The 24,501-nt window shown below is 42.9% G+C and overlaps 1 protein-coding gene and 1 pseudogene across 6 annotated transcripts in view; both read left to right on the plus strand.

Moving 5' to 3' along the window:
• The first annotated feature begins 14,800 nt into the window (after window positions 1-14,800).
• Window positions 14,801-24,501, plus strand: part of Dop2R (dopamine D2-like receptor) — a 92,597-nt gene continuing 82,896 nt past the window's right edge. For all 6 annotated transcript variants that reach the window (XM_089475402.1, XM_089475406.1, XM_089475407.1 and 3 more), the window contains exon 1: window positions 14,801-15,583. The gene's annotated coding sequence lies outside the window, so the exon portion shown is untranslated. The remainder of the gene's footprint in view (window positions 15,584-24,501) is intronic.
• LOC108620663 (ubiquitin-conjugating enzyme E2-22 kDa pseudogene) lies at window positions 19,534-20,866 on the plus strand (annotated as a pseudogene).

Raw genomic sequence — 24,501 nt, forward strand, 5'->3', positions numbered from 1 at the left:
AGACGCTGCGGCTTAAGCGGCACAGTCACTGGCAGCAGTTGACAGCTCCGAGTTTGGGGCGGTGCTGGGTGGTGCTGGGTGGTGCTGAGTGGTGCTGGGTGGGTGCTAACAGCAAATCGAGGCAGATATAATTCTCGGCCTCTCACGCGCTGCGATAACTAAAAAACCTCTTCAACAACTGTAAGAAGAAGCAGGGAACAAGACTTATGCAGAGACAAACCCATTATTGGTATTATTACAATCTTACTACTATTATTATTGTTGTTGTTGTTGTTGCTATCGTTTTCAACTCTTTGAAAAAATTGCTGTTTGCAGAGCGATTGCATTTTACGTTTGTGCGTGCAAGATTGAAGAAGATTTAAGCAGTTTTATCTATAGTCATGCAAATGCTACTGATACGAGCTCAATGAAGGGCAGCTGGGAGTGGAAGCGAGACTTAGGTGGCATTGTACATGTATGGAAAATACTGAGAGCTGAGAAGGAGCAGTAAAAGTAAACTATATTAAGTCTAACTGAAACTAAATCGAACAGATTGCAAGTGAAACAAGTGAATTAAACAAAATCAAATTATATCAAGCTCTTGTTTGATGGCGAGAAAAAGAGTTGCGGCCGTCGAGTGTCGAGAGAGTGAGCAGAGCAGAGATCTAGCTGCTGCACTCTGCAGCATTCCGATTATCGACAGAGAGAGAGAGAGATATAGTTTGTGTTGTGTGACAGAGTGCGAATAAGAGAGAGAGAGAGGGACAGAGATAGAGAGAGAGTGAAAATAAGAGAGAGAGACAGAGAGAGACAGAGAGAGAGAGAGAGAGAGAGAGAGAGAGAGAGAGACTGAGACTGAGACTGAGACTGAGAATGAGAGAGAAACACAGAGAGAGAGAGTGAGAGAATGAGAATGAGAGTGAGAATTAGAATTAGAGAGAGAGAGAGAGAGAGAGACTGAGAATGAGAATGAGAGAGAAACACAGATAGATAGAGAGAGTGAGAATGAGAATAAGAGAGAGAGGAGAGAATGTGAGAATGATAATGAGAGAGAAACACGCACATAGAGATAGAGAGAGAGAGATAGAGAGAGAGAGAGAGAGAGAGAGAGATAGAGAGTGAGAATCAGAGAGAGAGAAAGAGGTACGCAGGGAAAGAGAACAGCTCAGAGCGATGTGCTTCAATTGACGCATATGAAGTCCGCTGTTCTCTGTTGTCCTCCGTAAGTAAGCTATATATAGGATCGACCCACACCGTTTGCCACTCAATATTGTTCAAACCATCTTAAGCTCAAGTTACAAGCAGGGATCTACATGAACAAACAAGTCAAGTCTTCTATATTTTCGGAATGGTATAAATAATATTACAATATAAGGAAGCGTAGTCTAGCTGAGACTGTTTGACAATGAATCGTGAGCCCTGAGAAGAACTGTGCTTCTTTATACAAACAAAGCAAGCAACACTTACACACAAAAACACACACACACACATACAGAAATGCATTCATGCAAGAGCACGCGCTCTGCTTTCAATGCTCGAACTGCGCTCGGGCTGAAGTTTGGGCGAAGCTAAGGAAAATTACTTGTTAAATTCATTTTCTTTTTGTATACATTGCGAATTTCAAGTCTTTAGTATTTAAGGTCTATGAAATTGTTGAACGGACTGATAGACGGAAGGATAGAAAAACGGACGAACGAACATCCAGACGAAAGACAGAGAGAGTTGACAATATCGCCTCAGCCTCATCCTCTATATCAAGAATATAAAGAATTTATGTGGTCTGCCACGCCTTCTGCTGCCTATTACACGCATTTGCACAAAATCAATATACCCCGAATTCCCCATTCAAATGGGGCTACCCATTAGGGTATAATAAAAGAGAAGAAGCAGAAAACAAGAGATGGAAGATGAAATAAATACATACAGATGTTGCCTCTCCATGCGCAGCGACTGCAGCCAACAGTTGTCTATCAATCGAAGAAGAGCACGAGGTGGTGGAGGGGGAGGGGGGAGGGGGAGGGGGAGGGTTGAGAGGGTGGTGGAGTATGTCTCTGGCTTTTGATGGCTCTCTGATAGCTCGTCAGCAAATGAAATCTCAGGTCGGTGATGTGAAGTGCCTGTGCCTGAGTGATCTGTCAATCTGTGCGGTAAACGAATTATCCCCAGCGTGGGGCATTATGCGAGTAAGCGCCGTTGCTCTGGATGTGCAGCACTTCCTTCAGTGCGCAGCAAGTATCTGTTTAATGACCTGCCCAGGGCAATGAGGATGGCAATGGCAATGCTAATGCCAATGCCAATGCCGATGCCAGTGCCGATGCCGTTGGCAATATTTACGCATGCTACGCACCACCTTTCATATGTTGTGGGGCGTGTTTATTATATGCGGTAATTTGAAGGTGAAACGGCTAGCAAAAGGCAGCAGCCTAATGCTGAGGTGCGAGTGAGAGAGAGAGAGAGAGAGTGACAGAGAGAGGGGGGAAAAACAAACATGCGAAAGAGAGCAAAAATGGACCAATCGATAAGAATGTAATTTGCCATAATTCACTGAAATTTGCTGGGGATATTGGCTTTTCGTTGTTGTTGTTGTTGTTGTTATGGGTACACATATGCATATACATGTATAAATATGTGTGCGTGTGTTTGTGTGCGCAAAAATGCACAAACGAGAGCCATTTTCCAGTGTGCGTGTGCGTTGGGCCTAAAAAAAAAAAAAAAAAATATGAAGAAGAAAATTATTAATGGCAAAAGGGCAGTTGGTATTAAAATTACACCTACTAAAGCAAAGGCATACACACACACACACACACATACACTGATTTACGCAACATATGTGCATATGTGTGTGTGTGTGAATTTATGTTTGTGTGCGTAGTCTGATGGCGACCCTCTCGAGCTCCCGTATGCATTAAATTGACATTCATATTACTTATTTATGCATGGGAAATTAATTTTGATATGTTGATTTCTTGCATGAGCAAATCCAACAAGCCGCAAGCACGCACACACACACGCACACACACACACTTAGGCATTACAGATAGCAATATACTTGTACATAAATTGCATAACGTTCAATTATAGCACACATACATACGCTTAGTTAGCTAGATATTATAAATATGCTATACATTAGAGATATATACAGTAACATCCGGTTATGACTCCGCTTATAGCGTCCGTACGGTTATTCCGACGAAAAATCTGCTCCCTAGACAAAGACAAAGAGTAAAATTATACAGTTATTGCGTCTTCCGGGTAAAGTCGGACTCTACCGTATATAGTAGATCATATAACACAAAATATATTATTGACTATATGTATACTAGCTATATATAAGTACTAAATAGTATATACAGCTGTATTAATATTGAAAACTTTCAATAATTTGAGCCAACGTTTTATTTAAAGTTTAAAATAAATAATACCGTTAGTGGCTTAACTAGAACATTGAGCCCCTGGGGAAAAAAGTCTGTCTTCAGTAATAAAGAAATTTTGGGTAGTCAAAATTTTCATTCTTTTCATTTCTTATGGAACAGCAAAGATCGTTTTGCCGCCCCCAAATCATTGCGCTCAATCTCTGTTTATGGCGTACTACTGCTATTTTTATGACCGTAGATGTATGTATGTATATATAGAGATACTTATATTACACAGGAAACTCTCAAACTGGCAACAGAATTGACAGCTGGCTCAGTTGAAAGCTGATTTCCAGACTTCAAGTTGAAGACTTTAATGTAATCCTAAGAAGTTTCAACAAGCGCAAGAATATCAAGTTTAGAGTAGTAGTAGAGCTCTATGACAACACTCATGAGCGACTCTCAGCATCGAATTGTTTTCCATTGAACTGCTTGCATGGGCTAATGCTGATTTAGCTTTAGCTGTAGCTCTGGCTACATGAAAGGGGGGAGTTGCCTCAGGAGAGCGAGAGAGAGAGAAAGAGAGAGAGAGAGCGAGCGAGTGCCGTTCGTTTGCATAATTTGTAAGCTGTCTCCATTCCATTCATGGCCATCGATTCGGACCCAATGGTCGCTGACCAAGTGCGCCGCGACTCATCTAATGGCTCAAGCGGCAGAGGCTGGAGCTCAGGCATTGCCATCAGCTTCAGTTTCAGCTTCAGCTTCAGCTTCAGCTTTGGCGTTGGCTTTGGCTTTGGCTTTGGCTTTCTAGTGCGCTTCCGTTGCGCTAATTCATTATGCGCACTTCCTGTCATCCGGCTCGGGGGAGCAGAGCGCATTACGCGCCCACCATTTCGCATTCATCGTGCCGCAGAGTCTGTCGCTCATTGTTTTTAATCACTTCGCATCGAGCTGCCCTGCCTAATTGCCTGAGGTCGCACGTTGATTGCCAATATAGTGATTATGTATGTATATACATATAGCTGTCTGTATGTATGTATGTATATATGTATGTATGTTTGTATGTACAGCATAATAGTTATTCACGCTTCATGGCCCTAAGCAGTTTAATTTGCATTCCTCATTTAAGACTCCATTGATTTTAGAGCGCCTGCCCCACGGCGGCTGACTGATACCTGTTGGCTCGTACCTCATGATGTTGCCAACAACAACAGCAACAACAACAGCAACAACAAATATAAACTTTGCCCACACAGCATCAAGAGGCTTGCCTCATCCTCAGGCAGTTCCAGTTCCGCTTGAAGATGCGCTCTCAATTTAAGCCCCTCTCAAAAGCCCACAGCTTAGTTTCGAATGCCCCACCCAGCCCAGCCAGCACTACTAATAAAATATCGGAGCATATTTTAGTTTTGCTTGGGGTAGAGGATATTCCATATGCTAATACCTATGCCCCATCGGTTTGCCCATTTTAGTTTATTTTGGCAGAACTTTCGACTCCTGTCAGAGCATTGGATAATCCCACCCAGCAACGCTCCCAACTTCCATTTGCGATTCGTCAGCTACGGCAGCAGCTTGAAGAGCGCTGACATCGGGCATTACCGACTGCACAACACTCACACGCAGCGACATACATTTTGAGAGCTGCCACGCCCCCAATGGGCGTAGATATAACCGCCATATTTGATTAAGTTTAGCTTGTCAATATTTATCAAAAATTTCAATTCAATTTCTCTACCCTGCCACGCCCTTAGTGGGCGTATCGAGAATACCTTGGTACTTTAGCTGACGAGGATGTATATGAGTCTTATGTACCACATTTCCAGTCTTCAGACCGACAGACGGACGAACATTGCAGCAAACCAATATGCTCGTTTCGCTCTCGTGAATGGGCATCAAAACACTCGCAAAGTTTGTCTGCGCAAATTTTGATAAATTTTGTATTTGTTTTGTATATTTTGCCAGTTGCCAGTTGTCGGTTGTCGGTTGTCAGTTGGTGGTAGCTGCTGTTGCTGTTGTTGTTGTTGTTGTTGCTGTCGCACAATTAAGCGATAAGCATGCTAAATACACAATGCAGTTAGAATTCTGGGTGTGGGTCGCCTAATGGAAACACCACAAAAATGTAGCATGGAAAGACACAAAACACGATGTTTCCGCTGCTCAATAAGAAAGTCGAGTGGCAAGTGGCGAGTGGCAAATGTGGCAAGTGGTGAGTGGCGAGTGGGGGAAATGGGAAATGGGGGAAATGGCGCACATATACGTAGCAGGCTGTTCGGTTCGGCTTAGCCCATTGAGATGAAGATATTCACTTGAAAACTCATTAGTTGGAATTATAATTAGGCAATTATTAGGTTTTTAATTTGTTGTTGTCTCTCTCTCTATCTCTCTCTGTGTGTGTGCGTTTTATTATTATTATTTGCCTTCTCATTATTATTATTATTATTATCAGCATCGCTCGCGTAGCTGTGCAAACAGTTTGCCAATTATTCCCATTTAAATGGCCCATACGTTCTCAGCGGCCTCAACTGGCGAATTTCGCAATTTCCATGTTAATTGCAAATTGATTGAATTGATTGACAGCAAAATGGGAGTAAATAAGAGATTTAGCCACGGCAATTATAGCAAATATTTGCTTAATTCCATAGGGCTGTTCTTTTGTTTATTGAATTTCATTTAATTTCTGTAATTATTTACATATGTATATATGTCTTTAATATTATACATCAATATTTATATAAGCCAATTGGTCAAGCTGATTACCACTCGCATAATCTGTAAGTCAAGCAGTCAGTCTCTCAGTTTATTAGTCAATCCTGAATTGCTCAATCAGCTAGTCAATCACTTGTTATTCACTGAGTCAATCAGCAGTGTTGATTACTCAATATCAGTCAATCAGACAATATTAAGCAAAGTCAATCCCCTTTCATAACGTTGTCATTCAATGCCCATCAGAGTCAATCAGCCTATTAGTTATGAAATATTCTTCAGTCAATCGGTCATTCCCAATCAGTCACTCAATCAATCAGTCAGCTGACAGCTAGACAATATCAATCAGAGTCAATCAGTCATGGTGAATCTATGTTCACCTATTAAACAGTCAATTAAAGTTGCTCAATCAATCAATTAGTCCATCAGTCAATGTCAATCATAGTCAATCAGGCATTGAGAATCTATGTTCACCTATTAAGCAGGCAATTAAAGTTGCTCAATCAATCAATCAGTTAGTCAATCAGTCAATGTCAATCAGTCAGTCTGCCAGTTGTTTAATGTGAATCAGGCAGTCAATTTCATTCCATATAGTCTGTCAGTCTGTCATTAAGTTAGTTTGTCATCCAGTCAATGACCATCCATCAATCAATCTGCCAGTTTATGTTAACTAACATTCATCAATCAGAGTGTTAATAAGTCAATGACAATGTAAATGTTTTAACACGAGTATGTTTAGTCACGCAATGTTCGTCAATCAAGCTGTCCAGGACAGATGATTGAATGCAGTCACCGTGCATCAGTCAATCAATATCAATCAGTGAGTGGCAATCAATCAATGTCACGAGTATGTTTAGTCACGCAATGTTCGTCAATCAAGCTGTCCAGGACAGATGATTGAATGCAGTCACCGTGCATCAGTCAATCAATATCAATCAGGGAGTGGCAATCAATCAATGTCACGAGTATGTTTAGTCACGCAATGTTCGTCAATCAAGCTGTCCAGGACAGATGATTGAATGCAGTCACCGTGCATCAGTCAATCAATATCAATAAGTGAGTGGCAATCAATCAATGTCACGAGTATGTTTAGTCACGCAATGTTCGTCAATCAAGCTGTCCAGGACAGATGATTGAATGCAGTCACCGTGCATCAGTCAATCAATATCAATCAGGGAGTGGCAATCAATCAATGTCACGAGTATGTTTAGTCACGCAATGTTCGTCAATCAAGCTGTCCAGGACAGATGATTGAATGCAGTCACCGTGCATCAGTCAATCAATATCAATAAGTGAGTGGCAATCAATCAATGTCACTTAACTTAAACAATCCGTCAGCCACTCAGTCAGTCAGTCAGTTAGTCCGTTAGTTGTTGTCAATCCACGTCAATCAATGTCAATAGCCGTCCCATTGACACTTTCCAAACGAAAGACCCTAGTGAGTCGATCTTAGCTGTAAATTAGAGCAGCGAGCTTAGGGCGCTAGATAATTGAGAGTTGGCTTCGCCGCGCGCTAAATAAAGTGTGTACAAGTGTGCGGGCATTATTTCAATATTATGAATAGAACGTAAGTGCCCCAATGTGAGTGCGCTGAAGTGCTGAAGCAGCTCGTATCACGTACCAATGCCAGCGAATAAGCCCGACCGCAGAGTGAGTGAAAGCTCAAACAGAGCTAAATAAAGCAAAAGGAAAAGGCGACGCCGACGAAAATCATTCCCAACCAGAGAGGCTTCACGCTGTGTAGAGGTGAACTGTATCTGTATGTGTGTGTGTGTGTGTGTGTGTGTGTGTGTGTGTGTGTGTGTGTGTGTGTGTGTGTCGGGTAATAATCTTATCTTTAACTCGACAGAAACAGAAGCCGTTGCCGTTGCCGTTGCCTGTGACCAGCGACTGTAAAATCAGCAACTGCGACGGCGACGGCGACGGCGACACCGGCTGCTGTAGCTGTCGTTGCCATTGTACGGTAAATGTGCGTACCACAGTCAAAGGCGCTGTGTACATGCGTGTGTGTGTGTGTGTGTCAAGAGTACCGCCATTTCCATATGGCGTCATTTTGCTGGCTGTCATGACGGCGACGGCTTCTGCTGCTGCTGCTGCTGCTGCTGTTGGTTTCTTACAATTGAAATTTATAATTATTCAAATCGGATTTAAATACAGAAAGACACACACACACACACACACACACCCTCACACACACACACTGAAGCCGTGGGGCCCTCTTCGAGCTGACAGACTTTAGTTTTGAGCCAGAGCAAAGGCAGCCGCAGCGCCGTCGGCTATAAAATAAAATAATCAAAATTATAGGCTGCTTGAAGAGGGCGACGCAGCGCCAGCATTGCTTGAGGGGCGAACGGGGCGTGGCAGCGATAAACGCGACGATGGCAGACAGGACAGAGCAGGCAGGTGCATGCCGCCAGTCAGCCAGCCAGACGAGAGCTGCTGAGCTGCTGAGCTGCTCTTTGCTTGCCGTTTCCTGTCCCCTCACACGCTGGCACTCTCTCTTTCTCTCTCTTACTCCCTCCCTCTCCCACACTCTGTGACAGCGGCAAAATGTATGAAAATTAATTCATTTTGAAGCGTTAAGATTCCTTACGCGCTAATGAGTCGAAGTATGTGTACCCACACACACACACACACACACACATTGACATTGAGCAGCTGCCTGTGCTTGGCAACATCTGGTTTTATGACCTGCTTGGCCGCATTTGCGCTGCGGTTGCCAACTGGGCGTGGCAGCGCGCGGATAAGCGCCCAAGCAATTCTCAGCCATGGCCGCCATTTAACCAAAAGCCGCCCGAAACCAGTTGCGAGCCCCGTGAAGCCGCCACAGAATAAAGCAGACGCATAAAATTATGAAGCCCCAGCGCCACACGTCACACGCGCTCACGCCCCATGCCACGCCTCAGCTGATGGGAGGAGATCCGCCTCTCGCTTAGATCTCCCGGATATTGGCCAAGCCCTGGCATATGGCCAGCGGATGATGGGAGCCCCTCTGGTCAGCTTGGGATATGCCAGGCGAGTCGCTTCTTCTAACCAATAATTCTAGAGATTGGATTGATTGGGTACAGGGCATCTCCCAGTCAAGCAGTCTCGACTAGAGCACTCTTATTTCTTAGTTTCCTATCTAATATTTACCTTTCTCTTGTTAAAAAATATTTTATTATTTTATTATTTTATTTTGGATCCTTTAATATATATTTTCAAATTCATCAATTCACATTTTCTGGCTTTCATAATTCCATAATATTAGAGACCATATTTGGCTGTGAATTGGGTTGTCCTGGCCTACCCACCTTGGGTTGCTGATATTCTTCAACTAATTGCCAGTGCTTAATGTAGAGATATATATTTTTGTTATTCTCAAAATTCCAAATTTGTCGTTAATTTTATATTTTTATTAAATTGAAACACAACAATTTCAATCAAGATTCTTCAATCCAACAGAACACTAAGTACTCATCTCATATAAATTACTTGTCACTTATTATCCTTATAGACAGAGCCCAGACTTAACAGAGATCAACTTAAACTTCTGCCAGGCAGCAAAATCCTTGGATTCGTTCATAGTTTATAGTCTAATATGTTATTATAATTGTTATTATCTTAATATATTATTATGTTTTGTCAATATTTAAATAAACAATTTTTAAACAAATATAAATGTATAAATAAATAAACATAAGAAAAATAAAAAATAAAATGTATAAAAAAATTATGAAATAAATAAATAAATATAAAGATTATATAAATATAAATAAATATATAAAAAATAAAGTAAATAAATAATTATGTCAATTAATAAATAATTCAATAAATAAATAAATACATACCAAAATAAATAGATAAATAAAAAAATATTTAAAATTAGTAAATAATATTAAAAAACTAAATAAATAAAAATAAAATAAACAAATAAATACAAAATCGAATTTCTCATAAATTGCAGCTGGCTGACAGCGAAGCTCTATATATTTTACTCGGCTAACAAAAAGTCAGTTAAGCTGCGAAAAACGTTAAATTTCAGCGTATGACAGCGAAGCTCGACAGCTCGATTAGGGCTGATTTCCTTGAGAGATCAGTGGGCGGGGCTGGGGCTGGGGCTGGAGTTGAGCCGCAACTGCGATCCACGGCCAAATGGCTTCAAATCGATTCGTTTTCCAATTGGTTTTCTGTATTAGCTGCTGGAGCTCCACACACACACACACACACACACACACACACGCACAAGCACACATTTTGCCTGCAAGGAGTGCTGCGCCTTGGCCTGGCAGCGACAGGTGGAGCAGGCAACGGCCCACAGTGCTGCTAAAGATACTTGGACAAGCTTTGGCGTTGCGTTTTTCGTCGCTGGCTATGAAACAGATAAATTGCAAAAGTTTTTCCCAAATATTTTCACAAGGCGCTGCTGCTGCTGGTGATGGTGCTGGTGGTGCTGGTGGTGCCGGTGGTGCCGGCAGGAGGAGCCCAAGTATGAGGCAGCCGGCAAAGATTGGGCATTGAGCATGTGGTTTGGCCCACACAAAAATGGTTCGTCTGGTGGGCATAGCGCAAAAATCTGCAATAAAATTTTACCAATAAACTTTAGACGCACACACACACACACACACATACAAACACATGGCAGCAGTTGCGGATATGCGGATGTAGACAGGTGAAACTTTTTTGAACTATACTAAATTATTGTAGTTGCCGGAAAAAGTTTGCCCGCCGCTTGCCGCACGCACTACAGCAACAACAGTGACAGCAGCAACAACAACAACAACAACTGTGACAGCAGCAACAACAACAACAACAACTGCCATATACACTCACACGTGTGTTAACCCTTTCCTGTATGCCTGTATGCTGGCGTGTTGGGACGACGACGCACCTTTTGACATGCCCACGAACAAGCAGACAGAGAGAGAGAGAGAGATAGAGACCGAGAGAGAGAGAGACAGAGAGAGCGTGCCGTGGGCTTGTAAGTGCCGCAGGAGTTGCGTTTGCCATGGCAGATAACGCTGCACATATGCGAGCGAGCAAGACTAAAGCTATAAAATGCGGTTAACTAATGGCAGGGACTGTAGCATCAACACCCGCAACCACCCAAACCACCCGCAACCACCCAACCAGCTGCGTGACACCACTCGAAGCGAAGGCTTTGCCCGCTGGACCGTGGCAGTTATTAACATTGAGCGGCAAAGGGTTGAGCGGCACGTGCGGAGACTGTGATTTTAACAGTGAGTGCGTGAGTGTGTTGGTGTGTGTGTGTTGGTGTGGGCGTGAGTGGGTGGGTGGGCGTGTGCGTGTGTCTGCAACATTTCATTGCACTCAGTGTTTTGTTGTTGTTGCTTGGGTAACATTTTTTTGCCGCCATGTCCAAAGTGACAAATGTGCCAAACTTGTGCGAATTTCAGGATGCAGGACGCAGGATGCGGGGTGCGGGGTGCGGAGTGCAGGATGCACAATGACAATGCCAGGCGCAGAGCAGCAGATGCGACAAAGCCAGCCCCTAGCGAAAGCCCGCCGTGCAACTCACTTCGGTGCTAAGTTTTTACGCTTTCAAGGTCGCTGTCCGTCCGTCCGTTTGTCCGCCCGTCCATCGGTCCGTGCGACCTATTGAAAAGTTTGCGAGTGCAAAGCCCCGCACGGAAGACCAGAAATATGATGTTTTTAGTTAGCTGTCCCATGGCATAGCGGGCTTAATTTATTGATTCGCCGGAGCTGCACGCCGGAGCTGCACAGTGTACGGCGTGCAGCGGCCAGAGCTGAAGGATGTGATTTGTGTAATTTGCGGGCGAAGCCAAGTCCGATTGCATTACAACTTATTGGTGTAGTAGTATCTCTCTCTCTCTCTTTCTCTCCCTCACTCTCTCTCTCTCACTCTCTCTCTTTCTCTCTCTCTTTCTCTATCTCTCCTCCTCTTCCTCTTCCTCACCCTTTCATGAACTACACAGCAATTGCAATGGGCTTACCTGGCTACTTTCTGCTACGGCTACTTTCAAATAGTCCTACGTCCGGGCCGTAGTCTGTGAGTCCCGCTTTGCTGCTTAGCCAAAGTTTGCCCACTATCAAAATCAAGCAACTAATATGTCTTTCATATAATTTATGTGTGTGAGCCGCATAAAATCCGCAAAACCAAAGTCCACGCCCCAGCAACGTGCGACGCTGGAGCCCGTCAACAGCAAACCAAGCGACACCAACAACAACCGGGAGCTGCTCTCCCTCTCCCTATCCCTCTCCCACTCGCACTCTCTGGCTTATACACGCTGGTAAGAAAACTTTCTTAGTTGGCACACAGGGCACGTCCGCCTGTGGATACAATATGTCATTGTGGCTCCCAGCTCCTCGCCACATGAGTGGCCCACATGAGGCGTACGGGCGGGCGGTCCCCGCCGGAGCACTTGGCTTGTAACATGTGTCACTCGCGTCTCTGCGCCGCGCCGCTCCGCGCCACTCCACTCCGCCGGACGGTCAACGGCGACGCTGCCCGGCGTGCTTAGAGCCACGCGGGATGGATGGATGGCGGCATGCAGCGCTTGTTGACAGCACTTACGGCCTCAAGTACGGCGTATAAATTTTTGCATTCCGCCAGGCTAATATCTGGGAGTTGCGCCTGCCACCTGCGGCCCGTCTTAGCTTCTCCTCCCTCGCTCTCACCCCCTCCCCTCCCCCTCCCACTCTGTGTCACAGTTGGCATGCAAATCCTAAAACAATCACTTAAAGTTATACGTGCGGAAGGGTCACACTTCCCATTGTCCCGGGCTCCTGCTGCTGCTGCTGCTGCTGCTGCCGAGCAGAGCGCGTCTTAAATGCTCGGCGCTTACTTCATTGCCTCGGCTATTAGCCTCGCAGGTACGATTCGAGTGACTGGACGGGAGTGGAGCGACTCATCAAATATTTAGAGCTCAGCTGAGCTGAGCCGAGCTGAGTCCTAAATAAATTGCCATTGCTGCTGCGGTTTACGATTCGCCAGACTCGAGTTCCGATTTGATTTCAAATTTGAAATTTGAATTTTTAATTGGACTTCGACTCTATCTATATGTGGATCTAGATGATTATGTTTAATGTCAACTATTAAAAAGTTGCTTAACGACCCACTTCTCTCGTCATTTCTCAAGAGAAGTCTCACAACTTGCAGCCGTATCGTGTTTTGTGTTGTGTCGCCCGCAAAATGTTTTTTTAATAAAAATGAAATGGCTTTTTTAAAGAAGGAAGTGGCTTTTCGGGGAAATTAACCTATTAAAAGTGTTCTGCAAGAAATAAGTAACAAAATATGCTTAAAGTAGATGCTTGGAGTGATATACACTATATAGAGTATAAAGTATAGAGTATAGAGTATAGAGTATCGAATATAGAGTATAGAGTATAGAGTATAGAGTATAGAGTATAGAGTATAGAGTATAGAGTATAGAGTATAGAGTATAGAGTATAGAGTATAGAGTATAGAGTATAGAGTATAGAGTCTAGAGTATAGAGTATCGCGTAGTATAGTCTAGTATCGCGTCTAGCGTCTCGCGTCTAGAGTCTCGCGTATCGCGTATCTCGTCTCGTCTAGCGTCTCTCGTCTCTCTAGAGTCTCGCGTCTCGTCTCGTATAGCGTCTAGAGTTCTAGCGTATCGTCTCGCGTGTCTCGTCTCGTAGCGTCTCGCGTATCGCGTATCTAGAGTCTATCGTCTCGCGTATCGTCTCTCGTCTAGAGTCTATCTTATCGCGTCTCTCGCGTCTCGCGTCTCGCGTCTCGCTCTCGCGTCTCGCGTCTCGCGTCTCGCGTCTCGCGTCTCGCGTCTCGCGTCTCGCGTCTCGCGTCTCCGTCTCGTCTCGTCTCACCGGGTCGCGTCTCGAGTGTCGCGTCGCGCGTCTCGCGTTCTCGCGTCTCGCGTCTCGCGTCTCGCGTCTCGCCTCGCGTACTCGCGTCGCAGAGTATCGCAGCCTCTCTCCTTCTCCTCATCTCCTAGAGTCCCTAGTTATATTCATTCAATATATGTATATACTTTTAGTAGGGAGTAAATGGAAGCTGAGGCTTTGTTGCTTGGGTGTTGGTGGTGAAAAGTTGACAATGGAAATTGCGATAAGCCACTCAACGTGTGGTGCGGTCGGGTGCGGTGGGTGGGGCACGGCACAATCAATGCACCGCTGACCAGCTGACGAATTTGCCGTGCGGCACATTAATGCGACTAATGGGCAAAGTTTTATGCCTGTGCAACACTTGAGGCATTCTCGCCTCGAGTGCCAGCAGCGAGCAGCGAGCAGCGAGCAGCGCGATTCGCTTTAATACGCGGCGCACTTAAAGTGCGACAGGAGTTGGCGATGTTATAAAATTATGCTGCGAGCCGAGCCGAAAGAGAGGCCACGCACCACGAGAAAGAGCGACAGAGGAAGCGACAGTAAGAGAGAGGGAGAGAAAGAGATAGTTGCAAAACGTGATGGTGGCGAGGGCGAGCGGGGCGAGCAGGAGTGCGCAGCTTAAGAGAGCGCAAGCGAGTCGCTTATCAGCCAATGGCCCAATGTTGACAATGCTGACCTGTCCAAGACGCAGCAACAGCGCCCAGGACTTTGTCAGGCTTAAGGATGTCCAATGTTTGGGCCTACAACTAGCTGCTCGAGCTGGCATTGTTTGGCGGCATCCTAGCTGAAAGAGAAGAGAATCTGGCTTCGTGTGCGATTTGAAATTCGAAAGGTTTTCGCACCAATCGGCAGCAGGAGGCGCTCGGCAGCTCAGCTGGTTCGGCTCGCCTGGCTGTCGGCTGTGTCGGTTACTGGCGCGGCTCCTGTCGGCTGCTTGGCCAACTAGACTCGACAGTTGGTTATGAAATCTCAACGTGTTCGCACGTGCCGCACGGAGCACGCAGCAGCAGCCAACCAGCCATCAGTTCAAGCAAATATCACAAACTCAAACTCACAACAGCCGCAATAAACATCAAAACTGTCAACAGAACAATAAAACCGAAAATTAAAAAAAAAAATAAAATAAAATAAAAATAAAAGTATAAAAAATAAACAAATAAAAAAGAAATCCAAAATAAATCCCAAAAATCTAAAAACTAATATAAACAACAGCATACAAAATACATCCAAGTTTCATGAACTCATCTCAAATTCGAAAACCATATTCAGTGTCTGGAGAATCGTCGCAGAAATTCAAATCGCCATCAATCAAATCCCAATCAGCTCAATCAACACGCTGCGTGCCAAGTTTATAAACAACAAATATTTAACCGAGTTTTCAGTTTCAAATCAAACCGTCGGCAATTAAATCATCCCGTTCTTGTTGGTTCGCTCGTTTGTTTGTGTGTGTGTGTGTTTTTTTTTTTTTTAAATTATTCTTTGAGACAATTTTTTTTTTTTTTTTTTTTTCTTGTTGTAAAATGTATAACAATAAGTGTGAAGTAAAGTGTATGTTGAAATCTGAAAAGTCTAAAAAGTAAATGTGGCTAAGGGCGCCAGAGCCAAAGCAAGAAATTTGAATTGAATTTGAATTTGAATTTGAATTGAAATGTGTGCGAAAGTATTTCGGATCTGAGAGATCGCCTCAAACTTGTGAGTGCAATTCCAAGGCGCGCAATGTAAGTATTACTGCTCAAGTAATCTAACTATCTAATCTTGAAGTTATTATATGGATATACATGAAATTTGTAGAGAGTATATGAATTGATGTGACGAATGAATATTCTCAAATCTGAATCTGCTAAAAAGTAAATCAATTTTTAAAGTGTTTTTCTGAAAATGAATTTGTTGAGGACTCAGTCAAATAGCATCGAGGTCAAGTTTTGATTTTAAGCTTTTTTTGACTCATTCACGAAAGTGAAATGGGTATATTGGCTTTAACCGTCTTACTACTGAAACTAGAGACTTGAAAGCTGGAACATATAGTCGTGTACACCCTTGATTAATAAAGTGTTAATAATTTCCTAATACGCCCACTAGGGGCGTGGCAAGGCAGAAAATGCATGATAGTTGAAGTGCTAAATAATTGAAATTTGAAATGTTCGCGTTGACAATGCAAGACCAAAAAGATATGGTGGATATATCTACGCCTATTGGGGGAAATCGAATTTTCATCCTCTAAAGTATACGAGATAGAAATAAAATAATTTATGTATATACCAAGTGGGTGAAATGGAAAATTGATTTATCAGCGTTTGGGCTGTGAATGAGTATTCTGCAGTCGGTCATGCTCAACTGAAACGTTCAATAATTTAGGTAATGCAAGACAGTGAAATGAATGCATTTATATATGTACTTGTATATAAGTATATTTGTAGATGTGAAAGCTCTACAATAGAGCTACTGAGGTGCTCAAGCAGGCATTAAAATATATATGAAAAGTCACCATTTTTTTCTAATCTATATATTTTGGAAATGTATCTAATTATCATATAATAAATCAAATAAGAAGCATGATAATATAAAGGAAATAATTAGTAATAAAATATAAGACAATAATAAATTCAAGTAAATAAAATTTAATAAAAATCATTGATTACCATTCAACATATGCGATGCATTTTATTTATAATAATTTATTTATTAATATTTGCCTTTTAATTTTAATTATTTTAATGCCTTGATTAATAAATACATAATACTTATGATTTATCTTTAAAAATAATAATAAAAACAAAAAGATTATTTAATTCATAAGTAAATGAAATGTATATATTAATAAATTACAGAATAAATCTTAAAAATAATAACTCTTAAATAATAACAATTAAATTAATATATAAATATATAATAATATATAAGCGTTATTTATTTGCTAATAAATAAAGCTTATATATTTATCAATTAAATAATTCAATGAATTTTATTTTGTAGATTTATTTATTAAATTATATCTTTATTAATTTCGATATATATTTCATTGATAAATCATTAATTTAGTAATATTTTTTAAATATTTAATTGATAAATTATTTATTTATTTTATTCTTTTTATATTGCTAAATTATTTATTATTTATATTTGTTATAAATTTAATTAAAAAATTATTTATTTATTTTTCTGTTTCACTTATTTTATAATGTTATTCTATGCACTTTCAAATTAAATAATTATTTTTTATATGTTTCTGAATTTTTACCTTTATAATTTATTTATTAATTTTGAAGAAATTTAGATCATTTATGATTTATTTAAATTTACTTATTTATATCTACATTTCCAGTTGCTGCCATATACATAACTAACATACATACACATATTTAAAATTCCGAATATAACGGAACTTGAAACTGAATTAGTGCCTGCAACTAAGCAATTCATTATGCAGTTAGTCGCAGCTGCCTCGTAATTGTGTTAAAACTTTCAGCCAACATTGTCAGCTTCTTGGCGCTGAATGCAAACGTGCAACAAATCGTGGAAATAGTGAAACGAAAAAGGCGAAAAATGTTAGCGATTTGCTGGCAAAATGTTAATGTACCAGAGGCTAGAGAGAGAGAGAGAGAGAGAGGGAGATATAGAAAAAGATAGCCGAAAGATGACCGAGGGAGTTGGCGGCGGTAATAAATAGTCATATCGATGGCCGGAGCTGGGCTGGGCGAGCAGACGGCAAATCTCTTATGGCAAACGCTGTTAATATGGCTTTTAGTTGTTCTGCTGACTGAGGCTGAGGCTGAGACTGGGGCAAACATCTGCGGCATGTGCTTAAGTTAATTATTATCAATTAATAGCTAATCACGATAAATGTGCATGAAAACGGGGCCAGCAGCAACAACAACAACAGCAACAACAACAGCAACTGGAATGGCGCAGCTAAGCGGGCCAGGAGTGGGCGGAGTCGGCGTGGTGTGAGTGTGGGCCTTGTTTATGCTGGAATGGCTGGCACGCAACAAATGGCCCTGACAGCAGTAAGACATGCTGCCTCGCCAGCACATCCTGTTGATTTGTCACACGCGGCGTATGAACAATGCCGTGGCTGGTAATTAAAAATACGCATACGCACCGCGCGCCAGTTGTCAAGATATATGAGAGATATATGGCAGTCGCGCAGCGCACAGCGCACAGCGCACGGCCCACTGAAATAGAGTGAAAACAATGCCAGAGCCAACAAAACATACTACACAATGGATAGACAGAAGCTCGAGCGTGTAACAAGTGATTGGGTTCCTCTCACGCCCCAGCCTTACGTATGCCGTGTCTGTGTGTGTGTGTGTGACAGTCTGCGTGTGCGTGTGTGTGTGTGTGCGTGTCTGACAGTGTCAGATTGTATGTTGGTGAGCGCGTCTGCCTGCCAGCGATATTGTCGCACACCCACAGCACAAAATACTCCAGTGCGACTTAACTCCAATGCTCCCCATGCCAGTCGACATTGTTCTCCGCAGCATCGAACCATCGCTTTGCCATGTTCCCGTTTCTATTTCCACTTCCTCAACCACTCCGCCTCCACTTCCATTTCCACTTCCACTTCCACTCAGTCAGTCAGACAGGTAGTTAAACTTAGCCAGCAGCTTAATTGCATTTGCTCTGAACTATAATTTCGTTTAACTATAGCATTGAGCTGAGAATGCTTCGAGCTCTGATTGATTTGCCAAGCTACAGCTGGAAGTGTTTCAATATAGCTAAAGACAAGCTGGAGCATTGCTGGGTAGAAATTGAAGGACAAATGATCCTACATGAGCTGCTCAGGGCTCAGGTCGGTGCTTGTCGGGTATATTCTAGTCGGGTATATCCTAGTCGGATGTACTACTATCTTCTGCTAGTTTTATTATATATATATATGCTGATCGGGTATATTCTCGTCGGGTGTACCCTAGTCAGGTTTATCCAAGTTAGGGTATATCCTAGTCTCGTATATCCCAGTCGGGTATATCTTAATCGGCTATATGCTAGTCGGGTATATCCAAGTCAGGGTATATCCATGTCGGGTATTTCCTAGTCGGGTATGTTCTAGTCGATTACATCCTAATCGGGCATATGCTAGTCGGGTATATCAATGTCGGGCATATCCATGTCGGATATTTCCTAGTCGGGTTTGATTCTAGTCGATTATATCCTAATCGGGCATATGCTAGTCGGGTATATGCTAATCGGGTATATCCATGTCGGGCATATCCATGTTGGGTATATCCTAGTCGGGTATATCCTGGTCTGGTGTATACTTTCTGGTCTGGTATATCGTATATATCGGGTATATCCTATTCGGGTATATGCTAGTCGGGTATATCCAAGTCAGGGTATATCCATGTCGGGTATTTTCTAGTCTAGTGTATCCTTTCCGGGTATATCCTAGTCTGGTATATCGTATCGTATATATCGGGTATATTCTAGTCGCTTATATCTTAATCGGCTATATGCTAGTCGGGATATCCTCGTCGGGTATTTCCCAGTCGGGTATATCCTAGTCGGGTGTATCCTTTCCGGGTATATCTTAGTCTAGTATGTCGTATATATCGGGTATATCCTATTTAGGTATATGCTAGTCGGGTATATCCTAGTCTGGTGTATTCTTTCCGGGTATATCCTAGTTTGGTATATCCTTTCCGGGTATATCCTAGTTTGGTATATCGTATCGTATACATCGGGTATATTCTAGTCGATTATATCCTGATCTGCTATATCCCAGTCAGGTATATGCTAGTATGTTCTATCCTAGTCGAGCATACCCTATCATACGCTATTAACATTATTATTATTTTTTTCTTAAACCCAGCAAGCATTTGGGCTGCTCATCAGTTCATCAGTTTTTTGTGTGTTGAGTAATTACAATTCTTAATTTCTTACAATTTCAATAAATTTTCTTTGAAAATCCACAATAAGCTAATGCTCCGCCAGCGTTAATCCAGTTCGCAACAAACAGGAACGTATTAAGAGCCGCTGAAAGCATAGCCAAGCCAAGCCAAGTCAAGAGCAGCAGGAGCAGGAGCAGCCACAACAACAACAACAACAACAACATCAGCAACAAGCAGGAAACCCGAATCAGACCGTCTAATCATTGAGGCATATAGGAAAATGGCCAACATGTCGGTGTTACGGATCAAGCGAGAGCTTGGCGAGGTTATGCGAGGCGACGAGATCGTACAGGGCATGATCAAGATCGAACTGCTCAATGACAATTGGACGGACCTGCGCGGCGAGATAATGGGACCGAAGGACACGCCCTACGAGGGCGGCAAGTTTGCCCTGGAGATCAAGGTGCCGGAGACGTATCCGTTCAGTCCGCCCAAGGTGCGCTTCACCACGCGCATCTGGCATCCGAACATTTCGATCGCCACCGGCACCATCTGCCGGGACATACTGAAGGACAATTGGGCAGCGGCGATGACCCTGCGGACGGTGCTGCTCTCGCTGCAGGCCCTGCTGTCCGCCGCCCAGCCGGACGATCCGCAGGACGCGTGCATCGCCTACCAGTACAAGGCCAAGCACGATATGTTCCAGCTAACGGCCAAGCACTGGACGAACGTCTATGCGGGCGGGCCGCACGCCTCTACCGAGTGCAACACGAAGGTGCAATACCTCAAGGAAATGGGCATAGATGAGCACGAGGCACGGACCATGCTCTCCAAGGAGAACTGGAATCTGGAGGGCGCCACGGAGCGGCTATTTCACTGAGACCCATTCAGGCAACTTAAATTCGAGCTGTAGCTGTCCAAGCTGTTTGGACAAGCCATATAAATTCTAGCCCACCAATCACCAATCAATCAATCAACCCCATCAATCAATCAGTCAGGCAATTCTACATCAGCGGAGTTCCCAAATTCCGGTTTGATTGCAGGAAGAGCCCAACTCCATTTCTAAATAACGCATAGGTTTCAATGAGTTTTGTAAATTTTTATCCTTTTATACTTTTCCAAATCCCATTCTTGTGTAATAGAAATAATTATAGTATGTCATAGTGATTGTATGTATATGTATGTGTATTATTATTTGCAGGCGCCGGGTGAGATGACAACTGTAAATGAGACTTGCATTAGCTTGAGGCACACTTCAAGCTCATTTAGAGCTCAGAGCAAAGTTTTCTTTAAGCTCACTTTGAGCTGCCTTGAAAGACACTTAAAGCTCAATTGAAGCTAGTATTGAGATTAAAGCTCACTTAAAGCCAAGGCTGGCACAACCCTTAGAGCTTGTAGCTTTACTTCAAGCTCACTTAAAGCTTGCTACAATGTAGCTTGCAGCTTACCTCCCACTTGAAACTTTTTTCCAGCCAAGCTTTACTTAAAGCCTACTTAAAGTGAGTTTAACGCTCTGAAAGCGCACTAAAGTCTACTCTTGAAACGTCCTATAAGCTAACATAGCTCGCTAAAAGTTTACTTAACATTTTGCATATGAACCATAATTTAGAGATATCTTATTTTACATTTAGCGAAATATCTTTCAACTGAGACTTGCTTAAAGCTAAATTTAGGATTAAAGCTCACATAAAGCTAGCTCGTAATTCTTAACTTGCTTTCCTTTGCATACTACTGTTTCTTCAGGTGAATTCATATCATCCCGTTTTTATTTATTCTAGTAATATCATAATGAAGTTGACTTAAAGCCTAGTTAAAACTACATAAAAGCTAAACGATTGTTTTTTCGACTTCATTTAGCTTTTATCTTCTATGAAATCTACAGAATCACTAGCTTGATTAAAGCTGACAAATAATCTTTGATTTGATGAGTAATGCAGCAGTGCGAGTTATGCAAACTTGTTGCTCCCTCAAAGCGCACTTAAAGCTCTGGCTTAAAACTTAAAGCTTACGCTGAAAGCTGAATTTGAATGCAGGCTTTAAAGTTTACTCCAAGCTTACTTGGAGCTCGGCTCTGCATTGAGTAACTCTATCAAACAAACAATATTCAGCGCTTTTTAAGCCCCACCAATCAGCTCCATAAATTTATATAAATTTTTCGTATGCTGACAACTTTGACAGTTCTCCAGAAATGATGTCTACAATAATTGCTCGAATGAAGTGAATGAAGTGAATGAAATATAAATCAAATAGCTAAATGAGCTTCGCTTTGAGCACAACTTTCGCTAGTTGAAACATTTAATTTACTAATTGAGAATGTGCTATCTCCTGGTACCCAGTGCCAGGGCGACTGCTTGATTGCATTGACTGTGCAGTCGATGGCTTGAAGACTGTGGCAAATGTTCTATTTTCTTAGCAGATGCGAGTCCTGGGAGTCGTGGGAGTCGCTGCTCCTGCTGCAGCTGGGCCTGGCTGAAACTGAGAGCTGTGGGGCTTCATGGCTGCGGGGCTGCGGGGCAGCGGGGCAGCGGGGACCTTGGGCACTGTTGAAAGGAAAACCTGAAAACAATCGCCCTCATTCGCTTCGTTCCGTCAATAAACGACATTTTATTATTTTCTCGACTGTTTGCTGCGCGTTCGGTCTCTGCTTTTGCTTTGCTCAGTCAATGCCCAGTTCCGTCCGCAGTCTCGCTGCTCCTGCTGCCAGTCGTCCCACATCATTTCATTTTTTTTTCTTCTTCTTTTTTCTTTAGCTTCTTCTTCTTTCTTTCTTTTCTTTTTTTTTATCGTTTCACTTACAAAGCGTCGCGCACTTTACGCTGATTGCGCGCTCTCGCAAACATTTTGCTTGCTTTTTGGCCCCCAGACGGGGCACCCGGATCGGTTTGGCTCGTATCTGTGTCCGGGCACGGTCCCAGGTCCGGCCCCGACTCTGGATCCGGGTCGGCGGGGGTGTCGGCTACTGAACTGCCCTTTGTTTTCAGCCCATGCACGGACGGACGGACGGACGGACGCACGGACACAGAGCTGTTGGCTGTGACTATAACTGGATACGATTCGATAGCATTGGGTTTATTGTTACTTCCTTTTGCAATTATCCTTGTTAGTCAGTGCGGCCGTCAGCGCACTCGAATGCCCCAAACTTGCAGCCCAGCGCAACTATCGTCATTATCACCAGCTCCATATCATCATCATCATCATCATCATCATCTATAGCAGCAGCAGCAGCAGCAGCGGCATCGCCTGTTGTTACTTTTCTTTTATCTCCGCTGCTTCTCTTTGTCCTCCTTTTGCTCAAAATTAGTTAACGGCAAATATCCTGCAGTCCCGCGCCTCAATGACAATGGCTGCTCCATTACTCAGCCCTCGCACACGCACACGCCCCCAATCCCACCCGGCCACGCCCATATGCAGCGTGCACTATTTGCATTATTATCGAGATTTACGACTGTGAATAAAGCACTCGCAATTAATTATGAATTCGTGCCTATCGATATATTTAATGGAAACCAAAAGCAAATACAATCGCACCACTTGCGAAATTTAAGACCTTACTGAGGGGGAGAGATGACTGTATAATGAAAGATGTATATAAAGATGTATGTATGTATATATGCAAATAAACATTGAAAAAGGAAAACGAATCTTATATAATATATTACTATATATTATATTATATTATATTATAATATATTATATTATATTATATTATATTATACTATATTATATTATATATATTATAAGAGAGCTCGGCTCACCCAGAATAGATCAATCTAATTAGTGATTACTTTATTAATAATGAATCAACTGTATTTCGATTATGAATGAGTATTACAAGCCTGCCTAACTACGCCATTCATCGACGGACCCATCTGGCAGCCCTATATCTATTAACAGAGACGGACAAAATACGGCTCAAGTCAATCACTTGAAAGATATCATATTCAAAATATGAAGTCAACAAATCAACATCAAACAAATTGCATTTATCTTTGATTCAAAGATGAGAATACGGGCCGCCTTGTAGGGTTGCCAGCTGGATGCATCGAATATGGACAACCCTGTATATATATAGATAAGTAACTTAATTCAGATGGCCACGCTTCAGTAGCAAATACACATAGGAGAAGGTCGCACATAGTTGATTATATAAAGAGAGAGCGAGAGAGAGGGAGAGGGAGGGAGAGAGAGGGAGAGGGAGGGAGAGAGAGAGACAGAGTCTGGCGGAAGATAATGAGGCGTGGAAGAAAAGTGTGGTAGATGCTGTGGCGTTTAATTAAAAGCGTGCGAGAAATGCAACACTCGAGAAGCGAGAAGTGTAGAAGTGGAGAGGCGGAGAGGCGGAGAGGCGGAGAGGCGAGAGCGAGTGAACTGTGCGCTGTGCGCCATCGAGCGGAGCTGCAAGCGGCAGCCGAGGCCGCTGCGCTGAGTGCAGCAGCTACTTGCAACGCGCTTGCCGTGCCCCTTGTGGCAGCGATTTCCATTTGGCAAAGCCAAAACCAAATTAAATTAATTAAATTGCAAGAAAATCTGCGCTAAAGCACGCGGAAACGTGAAAAACTCACAAGCTTTGTTGTTGTTGTTGTTGGCAGCGTCAACGGCGTCGAAATTAAATCAGCAGCGCAAAGTCAAATTAAGTAAAAGTTAGGTTAGCTCAGCTTAGGTTTGCTTTGAAATCAACGAGGGAGCTGCAAGCGACGTCGCCAGGAGTACGCCGGAACCAGAGCCGGAGCCGGACTCCGAGTGGGTGTGAAAAGTGTTGCATGCCACATAGCTGCCCTTACCTTTTTTTTTTCTCTTTTTTTTTTTTTGCT

Source organism: Drosophila arizonae, chromosome X (assembly GCF_054131065.1).
Source record: "Drosophila arizonae isolate 15081-1271.41 chromosome X, UAZ_ARI_1.0, whole genome shotgun sequence".
Classification (NCBI taxonomy): Eukaryota; Metazoa; Arthropoda; class Insecta; order Diptera; family Drosophilidae; genus Drosophila; species Drosophila arizonae.